Consider the following 12395-nt stretch of genomic DNA (forward strand, 5'->3'; position numbering starts at 1 on the left):
TAAAAGTAAATTTGGTTCATTGGCAAATATTTGGAAAATATAGAAGAGTAATGAGAATAAAATAAAACAATTTGTATTTGTATCCCTTGGAGGATTCCATTTTGCATTTTAGGGTGTGTATGTTTTGTGTGTGTGTGTGTGAGTGTGTGTGTAAATGCTGAGAAAATGTCTAGCACATCTCCTTGAGTGTGTGGACCTCCATCTTGGGGGAGTAGCAGAATATGAGACAGCATAAAGTGGCATTCAACATTCTGTTTTCATATAAATATGTATACTTTTTATATAATATAATGGGGTGATATTTAGAAGCACATTGATTTATCTCTCCCCCCCCCCCACACACACATACATACACTTCTTTTTATTTCTATAGCACTTCCCCAGATGGGTCAGGAGACAGGAGGCGTTCTGTGCTTCATGGGAGGATGTGATGGTAGAACCAGATAGCAAAGGCTGCAAATTCTTGATTTTTAATTTCAAAAATTTTAATCCAGGTGTGAGACTGAGGAATCGGGAAAAATATGCGACCACCTCAACTCTCCCCCATATCCTTTCCCCTTCCACTATAAATATGAGGACATATGACAAAAGCTAAGTTAGGAAATATAATGAAGGAAAAATCCCAATGAGAACAGCAATGATAACAAAAAGAATTAAGAAATTCAAAAAACAAAAAAAGAAATTAACTTCAAAAGAAATGTACAGGACTAACAAAATTATTATAAAAATAGCTACTGAGGGTCAGACAAGAAGATAGGAATAAATGTAGAGATGTGCCTTGCTATTGGATGATAGGAAGACTTCATATTACAAACATGTTAATTCTTCTTAAAGTAATTTGTAAAGTTCATGCAGTCCTAATGAAAATCTCATCAGGATTATTTGTGAATTTGACAATATGATTTCAAAGGTCAAATGGAAGAATAAACATGCAGGAATATTTAGGGAATTCTGAGTTGGGATGGATGAGAAAATTTGCTTTACCATAAATGTATTATGAAGCTATAATTTATATTTATGTTATATTATATATGTAATATAATATAACAAATTATATAATTTTTATTATAAAATGTATTATAAAGCTGTAGAAATGTTTTTAATGTGTTATGGTGTGGGAATAAAAATCAGATCAGTGGAACAGAATAGAGGTCCGAACTAGACCTCAAGGTATATGGAAGTTTTGTTTCCCCAAATTTACTTCAATGATTCCCTAATTTGCTTTATTGTAGTCCTCATACTTCTTTCATTAGCCTCCTTCTAGCCTTTCTCCTCAAAACATCCAGTTGTTACCTAAAACCATAACAGAGTCATATAAACCTTTGGCTTAAAAGCTCTCAATGGTTTTCAATACAATTGGAGTCGAATCCATGGTCTTTCCCTGAATATCTGGACCTACCGGTCACGCTAACCTCATCTCACAGCACATCTCTCCATGCTCACATCTCTCTGACACACTGGCCCATTTTCTCTTTTTCCCTGGGAGCCCTGTACACACCGCTTCCTCCATATGGTGCGCTTGTCCCCTGGCTCTGCGAGGCTGGCTCAATCTCATTCTTGGAGCTCCAGCTTAAATTCAGTGGGCCTTCCTTCAGTAGGCATTCAACTGATATTTGTTGAATGAAAGAAGGAATGTGTACATAAATGAACAATAAAGATAGATTAGCAAATCAGCGGGTTATTAAGGAGATGATGCTTGGCCAATAGGATAGCCCTTTGGAACAAAAAATAAATAGCACGCATTCTTTATCTTCTTACACAAAAGTAAATTTAAGGCTGATCAAAGCTTTAAATTGTAAAACCATAAGTGACTGTTTTTATGTACCGTATATCTTATGAACTAATACAAGCATGTCAAACTCGCGGCCCACGGGCCGTATGAAGCCCATAACGAATATTTTTGCACTGCACTAGATTGTGGGAATGCAGCCGTGAACAAAGAAAGCCCATGCTCTCCCAGTAGGGGGAGCTCACATTCTAGAGGAGAAACATAGACAACCAAATAAGCACATTCATTTATAACATGTTGGGTGCTGACAAGTGCTATGAAGAAAAATAAAGCATGCAGTTTAGGAAATAGATGTTGTTTGAAGGGGCTTTCTTGGAGTATTCAGGAATCTCTAAAATGAAGTGATAGTTGAACTAAGTCAAGAATGCAATCAGGGTCCAAGCTATGCCATATCTGGGGAAAAGTACAAAGCCTTTTGGTTGGGAGTGGTCAGGAAAGGGCCAGCTGTCTGGAGTAGAGAGAGTGCAAGGGGAGGATGTTATAAAGAAGGTCAAAGGGCTAATGAAGCCAGATAACGTAGGGCCTTGTGATTCACTGTAAGGACTTTGGGGTTTATGTTGAGTAGATAGAGAGCCTGTGGAGCATTTTGAGCAAATTAGTGTTCTGATCTGACTTTGGTTTTAAAAGGACCACTCCAGTTGTTGTGTAGACAGTCGACTAAGGGTAAGGGTTAAAGCAGAGACACTGGGTGGGATGTTATTACAATTGTGCAGGTGAGAGATGACAGTGGGTGGACTGGGTGGTGATAGGAAATGTAACTGTTTTCATTCGGCTCAGCACATAAGAAGAGCATTTGTCTTTAATTGTATATATGTCTAATCCTGGAGGGATCCAGTACCACCTAATTGTCTATCCCAGAATAGATATTGCTACTGAAGTTGCCAAGGCCTCTTTCAATGGAAAACACAGGCTAATTAAACTAGGATTTATTACAGGGTTTATTTTTATATCTCCAAATCTAGACATTGCCTTGTTATTATTACTAATAAAGAGTCCTGGCTATTAATTAGGATGACCTCATGAGGCAGTGCTTCCTGTAATATTGAAGAGTTGATGGAACTCTATTTAGAGCTGAGTTATGTAGAACACTAATCTTTCAGCGATGGCTTGGTTTTCAGTCCTCTACTTACATCATGGGATTGCTTTGTTGCAGTAAGGGATGAACACAATCAAAAGTTAACTGTGCCTAACTGTTCAAGGCAACAACTGCACATAAACAAAGCTAAGCTCACAGTGGCTCCCCAAGTAATTGTTGTGAATGACAACTGAGTGACGAATTTAAGCATTTAAAAGTTAACACATGCAAGTGCTGAGGATACCACGTAAATTGGAGAACTATGAATACCCTCCAAGTTACCGTATTTTTCTGATTTACTTCTGGGGAGTGGCTTGGGTGCAGGGTGAATGAAGTTTATTATTGTGTCTCTGTCTTCCATTTCTTTGTCGTTTTTTGAAGTTCACTTCAACACTAACTTTGGAATTTTTTTGGTCCTACTCAACATTCCCAAAACATACCTGTTATTTGATTTTGTAGTTATAGCATCTCTTAAAAAGCAAAAATGGGGCTATCTTATCAATGCAAATGGGCCCTTTTTCTACGATTTTTTCTTTTTTTACTTTTTTGATAGTTATAGCCTATATAAAGAGAAATGTACAGATTTCAATATACTTTACAGATTAATGAATTTTCATATATGTATGCACTTATGTAACTACTACCCAGATCAAGATATAGCATATTTACAACATCCCAAATAACCCCTGTATACCCTACCAGTCAATACTCCACCAAGGAAATCACATTCTGCCCTCTACCTTTATAGTTTTGTCTTTCTTTTATTTTCATAAAATGTGTGTAGTCGTTTGGATCTTTTTTTTTTTTTTTACTCAATACTATGTATGTGAAATTTGTCCAAGTAAATTCACATGTTCATTTTTTTTCACTGCTGCTTAGTATTCTATTCTGTAAATACTAGAGGCCTGATGCACGAAAATAGTGCAAGAGTAGGCCCTCGCAGCCCATGCTTCGTTCGGAAGGTCGTCCGGATGGTCGTTCTGCTGTTTGGCCATTTGGTCGATTTGCATATTATGCTTTTATTATTATAGATACAACACTTGATTTATCCATTCTACTGATGATTGACTTTGGTAGTCTTCAGCTTTGGGCTACTATGAATAAAGCTGCTATGAACATTTTTATACATGTCTGTCAGTGAATATACATACGCGTTTATGCTGATTCTATATCTAGGGATGGAAGGCTGCATCAGAAGGTTTATGTATGATGACTACTTTTTGCATAAACAGTGTTTTATATTATTGGACGAAGAACAAATTAGTGCCAGAGAGACAATAGTGTTTGAATCTTGTATGCAAAGAATTCAATTGTTTAATTAAATTACTTGGAATTATTTGCTTGTTTATTTTTCTTTTTGTAAAAGGGAGTGAGGAACCACATCCAGTAGGATGGTCATTAAAAAAAACAAACAAACAGTAAATACTGCTGCAAGCAACTTTTCATTCAGCCTCCTCTGCAGAGAGGAAAGAAGTTAGAATGTCAGATTAAATTGATAATAAAGTTTATTTCTAATTATAAAAAAAACACAGTAAATAACAAGTGTTGGCAAGGATATGGAGAAATTGGAATCCTTTTGAGGGGAATGTAAAATGGTGCAGCTGCTATAGAAAATAATATAGAGGTTCCTCAAAAATCTATATATATAAAAGCCTAAGCGACCATTATGACCAGACAACTGGGTGACCGGCCAGTAGCTATGACATGCACTGACCACCAAGGGGCAGACGCTCAACATAGGAGCTGCCCCATGGAGGTCAGTGCAGTCCCACAGCCAACCTCCCATGGCTGACCATCCTCCTGCAGTCCCTCCCCCTGGCCGGCCGGCCCCGACTGGGACTGGGCAAGATGGCCCTGATCGGCCCCGATTGCAGGCCAGGCTGAAGGACCCAAACTGTTCACGAATTTGTGCACCCAGCCTCTAGTTTAAATATAAAATTACCATATGATCTAGCAATGTCACTTCTGGGTATATACCCTAATGAATTAACAGAATCTCAAAGAGATATGTACAGACCCATCTTCATTGCAGCATTATTTAAAATAGCCAAGAGGTGGAAGTAACCAAAATGCCCATCAATATTGAATACAAAAAATGTGATATATACATACAACGGAAGATTATTCAGCCTTAAAAAAGAAGGAAATCCTGTCAAATTCTACAACATGGATGAACCTGGAGGACATTATGCTAAGTGAAGTTAGCCAGTGAGAACAGTCAAAATCACAGAGACAGAAAGTAGAATGGTGGTTGCAAGTTGTTGTCCAATGGATACAGTTTTGGATTTGCAATATGAACAAGCTCTAGATATCTGTTGCATAAAAAGGTGCATATAGTTAACACTAGTGCACTGTACATTTAAAAATGCTTAAAATAGTAAAGAAAAAAGATAAATGTTATTTTAAAAATCGTATAGCCTGGATTGAAAATATCCTCTAGTTTTAGGCAAACTTGTTTTAAAGAAATGAGATGCAGACTGGTATCTACTAGATATACATGTTTTTAAGTTTTTATAAAACCTAAATGTATTTGCTCACACAGGCTTCTCTGCTCCCTTGCTACCACATGAATGGGTTGGGGGTGGGAGGTAATAATATCTTTGAAACTGAATAAAATTATGTAAGTACTTGTTTTAAAGGCAGTGAGGCGTGATTGCTGATCTGTAGAAATTAAGAATTTACAAGTACCAGACAGTTATTCTCTAGCTGTCTCTGATTAAATGAATCTATTTTTGTATTTCTGATCTTTGCATGAAACAAAAAACTCTGAAGTTACAGTGACTCAGAAATAACTTTAGAGAAGCATTCAGTCCATGACCTAGCAGGTTGAGATTGTCAATAGACGTGATTGAGTGTAAAGACCTCTTGCCAACAGCTGTGCTTGTGCTGAACCCACACATACAGAGCTTATGCTACCTCTGCAGGGGACCACTGCCTGCAGCTTTGTTGTGGGCACCAGAATTTTATGTGCAAAGTTGAGACGTCATACCTTTCCTCAAATGGTCATGAATTTAGGTTGGCCAGAGAGCATTGCACTCACACAATTGTTAATGGCAAGCTTTCCAGCCAAGAATATTATTGGCCCTTTAGTTGTTCTAAATTCAGCTTCCTGAGTTGACTTTACATGAAAATAGACTGGGTTATTCAGATGCTCAGAAAGAGTCACCATTTATTATTATGTAATTTGTGAGTTAGTTTTTACCTCTTTGGGGGCAGGAGCCTTTGGGGTATTCTTGGGCAATGTTTGACCTTGAGCCACCTGTTGTCTATCTTACCCTTGCCATAGGGCCCACGACCTAATTTCAGAGTAAAGGATAGAAAAGCTGCCTCCATCTCGCTACTTCCTAAAAAAACCCAGATAACAACATTGTAATGGCTAAAGAAAGTATTATTTTTCTCATTGGTACTCTAGTTTTCAATATAGTAGATAATATAAATTATGATATTACACATTTTCTGGGGCTAAATATAATTATTTGTATTTAGAATGAAAAAATAGTGTAAACATTTAAATTTCCCTCCCTCAATTTAATTTCCTTCCTTCTCTCTCTTTCTCCCCCTCTCTTCATATACCAATTGAGTCAGTTTAGAAGAGAGGTCTGGAATTTGAATTCTAGATCCAGCAATCTCAAGTGGGCTCTTACTAGATGTGTAAATTTTTGTCCCCTCAATGCATGTGTTTCTCTTCTTATAAAATAAAGATGGTGATTGTTTATTCCTTAGAGTTGCTGTGACGATCACGAGATGTTTTGTACATGGCTGATTATAAGCACTCACTAAATATAAGCTACTGTACATTACTAATATGCTGGGCCCATATAACATCAGCAACATCAAGAATATTTATTTGGAGCAGGAAAAAAGAGGGAAAAGGTCTTTAATGCAATCCAAAATTTAGATGATAATGGCAAATGTTGAGCGAGATCTTGAATCTTAACAAACTAGATACAAAGAAAAAAGTGAGAAATAGGAAAAATATATAATTTTAGTCAAATGAAACAACAAGAATAATGTTGTTGCACTAAATGAACAAATATTAGTTCAGGTCAAAAGCCACAACAGGAATTTTCCTAATCAGGAGTACCACTTGTATTGGTAAAGCTATTTTAGGAAATGACATTTCTTTGAAGTATATCAGAGACCAGAAAAATTTAGAACTTAAAGATCACCTGGTTCAACTCAGTCATTTCACTGGTAAAGAGGCTGGGGTTCTAAGAGAATAAGCACCTTCCCTAAGGTTACACATCTCCTGATGGCAGAGCTGGACCAGAACATGGGTCTCATGATAGGATCCCAGGTGGCCATCCTACCGGAACACACAGCTTTCAAAATGCGAGAAGATCAAAAAGCCCAGTGAACTTTCATGCCGGAGTGAGAACAACTTTGCATTCACATCAAGGTTCATTTCCACACCTGGTATTCAAAGCATGTAAAAACAGATATCATTATCCCTGTTATACAAATGGAAAAATAGGCTCTAGGTTGACTGGCTTTGCTGCCCAGCTTCAGGCTCCATAAATATATCCCTCATGCCCAAGCAAAATGGTATATTAACTTGCTGTAGCTGCCCGCCCCTCATTCTGGGAGACCTTCCAGCTAGCTTTCTATCTCACAGTTCTATATTCCTTCAACATTGTCCCCTCTCTACGCAACATAAGACTCCCAAAGGATAAGTATTTTTTGTTGTTGTCTATAGCCAAATCCCCAACTTCTTGAACAGTGCCTGGCATCTATTTGATGAACGATGAATTTTTCTTGAATGAATGAACAAAAAAGTTGATACTCTGGATTTCTCCAAATAGCCACTTGGATGGACAGATGCATTTTGGGTCAAGTGTCTAGACTCTGGTTTTGAGACCTCTATTATTATATGTTGGCCAGTTCCATGTTCTGCAGTCTTGGGTAAAGAGCGTGCTGTGGGCTACACCCGGGATTCTAAGACACAGCCTTCTGAGCACATTCCTTTCTCATCTAAAATTGACAAGAAAGAGGGTAAGACAGGATACGCTAAAAGATCAGACTTCTATATTGTAAAAAAACACTCCGAACCCTATATACTGATGCTTCACTAGTGAAGTTGCCCCTCTGAGAGAAGGAATAAAACCCAACTCCCATATACATACGCATAGTGAATCCAGACAGGGTCTCTCTCCACAGGGCTCATCCACCCACCATTATCAAGGCTAACTCCCCCTTCAGACTGGGCGATGCGGTTTCCTTTAGCCTGAAGTGACCCTCGATGCTTGTTTGAAGCAAACCTCATCAGCATATACAGACTGCGTAATCACTGCTGTCACCAAGAGTTGGACAGCAAAACAGTTTTAGGCTTTTGCTGTGTTTCTTTAAACAAAACGCTTCAGTCTCTCTGGTGAAGTAGTCCTCCAGGCACAACCTGTGTGTGAACAAAAGGCCTTCCACAAAGACAGCCTGAATGCAGAAATGCTATATTTTCTGATTCCCAGATGTTGTCTGTAGGATATTTATAGCATTCCCCAGTGGGGTCTGAGGGCTCACACCAATTTACAGATGTGGTCACCTTCCTAGATGGCATCTTAGCCCTCCTAATACCCACCACTTCTGAGATTTCTTACCACTTTAGGAGTCTTGCCAAAGACAGGATAAGTGACCGTCTCCTCTGACATGTGCCATAGGAAGATAATCCAGTTATAGGGTGCCCTGGGTGTTGGCAAATACATTGTTCATGATGAAGGCACCTCAGAGTGGATAATGCACTTTCATTTCTAACTCAGTAAGAGCAACCTTGTCATCATCAACTACAGCTGAAATGGGCTGATCAAGATCTGAAATCTGACCATCTGCAAGCTGAGGCAGAACTCATTGACCACACAGAGCTGACTGGTGGCCACATGCTGCTTCTGGAGAAAAAGGTGGACAAGCCATCCAATGGGCCTTCGAGATGGGCAAACACCTCCAGGCCATGGGACTTTTTCAGTGTCCTCTGCTTCAGTCTGAGTTGCTCCCAACTTTGTGCTGTCTTGTGATCAACAATGAGATATGGGGGTTAGATAGGAAGATTATAGTAAAGAAGTTGAAGTGAGAAACAAACATCATTTGCAACACAAGTTACTCCATGCACATAACTGACCAGTCTTCTGGTGGCCAGGTTCTATTTGTTGCTACACAGGTAACATGCAACACCTAATATGCAAACCCATCAAAATGCCTTATTGTCAAATCCTTAAAAATAAAGACCATTATTTATGGCCCCTAGAAAAGAAAATTATAAGGATGGGAGAAGCTTTCTCTTATAAGCAATCCTATCCAACTACACTATGCAACCCTAAGACGGATGGAATAAGTGTGGGCAGTTTTGTGGCCATAGAGCATTGGGATAGTATTCGTGAGGGACATGGTTGATATCAGAGAAGGAAGTAGAGTGGCTTTCATGGCTTTGATGAGATTGTATCTAGTTTTATACCTGTTTCCCTGGTTCTCCATTTTGCCCTACAGTTGTTTGTGCACTTTTTGGGAAGCTGATGTGGATGGACCCTGGATGTGTCTTTAATTTAAAGAGAAAATCAATATGACTCTCCCTTCTTCTGCCTGCCCCCCATGAAAGTTTAGATTAAAGTACTAAAAGTTTGGATTATTCTCCAGGTCATCAGGTTATAGGCTTAAGACAGGAAGTCTCACAAAATGTTTTGCAAATAGCTTATTATCAGAGGAAATGTCAGCTGAGTCAGGAGCATTGTTCCTCAAACGGGCCTGAGTGTTGAAGGATTTAATTAGGGTGAATAGTTGAAGCAGGACAAAGATGGTTTTCCTTGGGGACCCAATGTACTCTGTTAAAAGGCCAAAACAAAAATGCTTATGCAATGACTATCTTCCTAAAAATTCAGAACACTTCAAAAATTTCCATTAATTGTATTCGCACCACAACTTTGAAGGTTAGTTAACTTATGATGCAAATATATTTTTAGGGAAGTTACATATACAGCCATTACTTCTTTTGTTTAATAGGAAAACAAAATTTATTGAGTACCATCACCAAATATTTTCAAGGACTGAAAAGCTTGTGCTGAGAGAGAAAGGTATTTAAGAGACATTTGAGGATTTAAAGAAGAATCAGCCCACTAAGTCTTCCTACAACCTCTGTTTTTCAATTCTGAAATATAAGCACTGGATGTTTCTACTTGTTTTGTCTTGTATGGAAAAAATTTATTTTAAATCTTTTTTTTTTCTATCCTCACTCGAGGATATTTTCCCATTATTTTTAGAGAGAGCGGAAGAGAAAGGGAAAGACAGAGAGAAATATTGATGTGAGAGAAGTACATCGTTTGGTTGCCTCCTGCACGAGCCCGACCAGAGCCTAGGCCTGGGAGGAGCCTGCAACCAAGGTACTTGCTCTTGATCAGAATTGAACCCGGGACCCTTCGGTCCACAGGCAGATGCTCTATCCACTGAGCCAAACCAGCTGGGGCTATTTTAAATCTTTTATTACAGTGGGTTTGCATCTTCCCACCTTTCTTCTTTATGAAAGATGCTATATTATTTGGTACATAGATATTTATAACTTTTACATCATTGTGATTTGGAGACTTTAACATTATAAAGCAGCACTATCCAATGGAACTTTCTGTGATAATAGAAATTTCTCTGATGATGGAAATGGTTTCTGCACTACTTAATTAATTACAGAAATTAAAAAATTAGTTACTCAGTCACATTATCCCACATTTGAAATGCTCAATATCTATAAGTTGCTAGTGGCTACTGAATTGGACAGTTATGTATTCCTTTCTTTGTTTAGCTTAATACTTTTAGGTTTGAATTCTACCGTGCCTGATATCAAAGCCTTGACCCCCACCCTGTCTTTTTGCTTGCTTTTGACTGGCACTACTTTGCCTAACTTATTATTTTTAAATTTTCTGCATCACCCTTTTAAGGCAAGTCTCTTGTATAGATCATAGAGTTGAATTCTGCTTTTATCTTAGGTTATTTAAACCCACTTACGTGTATTGACATAGTGGTGTATTGACATAACCACTATGTTTGATTTCATTTCTTTCATTTAAAAATACATGTTATAAATACTAGTAATCAATCCCTTCTCTCCTTACTTATTGTGTACTAGTTTCATGCTCTGAACAAGTAAAATTAGTTTTTTAGTCATCTCTCTACTGTTTTCCAATTTTAGTCAATGATATTATCTTTCTTAGTGTTTATCTTTGTTTGTTAGGCTTCTACATTTCTGTATGTCAGCATTAAGTGATATCCTCTGGCTCCCTCCAACTACTCATGATGCAATTAATGTTATCCTACTTCCCTATTCCCTCTCCCCTCCCCTCAACATTTTATTATGAAAACTTCCAGACCTACAGTAAAGTTGAATTTCCAGTGAACACCCATATGCATACCACCTACATGCTATCATTAACATATGACTATATTTGCTTTATCAATGTGTCCATCTGTCCACCCATCAGCCCATCTTATTTTTGTTCCACTTCAATGTAAATTGCAGACATTAGTACATGTACTCTCAAATACCCCAGCATATATGTCATTAATTAGAGGTTAACATTTATCTTTATTTTTTAAATATATTTTTGTTGATTTCAGAGAGGAAGGGAGAGGGAGAGAGAGATAGGAACATCAGTGATGAAAGAGAATCATTGATCAGCTTCCTCCTGCACACCCCCTAATGGGGTTCGAGGCTGCAACCCCGGGCATGTGCCCTGACTGGGAATTGAACTGTGACCTCCTGGTTCATAGGTCAATGCTCAACCACTGAGCCACACTGGCTGGGCAAGCTTAACATTTGTTTACAGTATTTTTCTTTTGGTGTAAACTTTACATGTTGTAAAATATCCAAATCTTAAACATACCTTTGCTAGCTCTGAAGAGGGTATACATCTGTGCAACCTGACCCTTTAACAAGATCTAAAACGTTACCATTACCCCCCAAAAGTTCTCGCATGCTTCTTCCAAGTCAATCCCCACTTATCTCCCAGAGTCAAACTTGTGAGTTTTTTCCACCATAAATTAGTTTTACCTGTTTTAGAACTTCACAGAAATAAAATCATACAGTCTGTACTCTTTTAGGTAAGGTTGCTTTCACTCAGTGTAATGTCTTTGAGATTCGTCCATATGGCTGCTTGTGTCAGTGATTTAGTCCTATTTATCGCTCAGTATTTCATTGTAAGAACATAGGGCACTTTGCTGTATAATCTCTTATTAATGCACACGTTGTTTCCAATTTGGGGCTGCTATGAGAAAAGCTTCTATGAAGACTTTGTGCAAGTTTTTTGTGAGCTTTTAAAATTTCTGTTTGGATTAGAGTTGTGGGGTCATAGGGTATGACATAAGTGTATGGTTACACACAGGTGTATGTTTAGTTTATAAGAAACTTTGAGACCATTTCCCTACAGGTTGTACCACTTTATATCCACACCAACAATGTATAAGAAGCGTGTGGGTTCTCCATGTCCTCATCAATGATTGGTGTTGTCAGTCTTTTTAAACTGTAGCCATTCTGGTAGACGTGTTGTGGTATCTCACTTTGGTTTT

Source organism: Myotis brandtii, unplaced genomic scaffold (genome assembly GCF_000412655.1).
Source record: "Myotis brandtii unplaced genomic scaffold, ASM41265v1 scaffold958, whole genome shotgun sequence".
NCBI classification, from domain to species: Eukaryota; Metazoa; Chordata; class Mammalia; order Chiroptera; family Vespertilionidae; genus Myotis; species Myotis brandtii.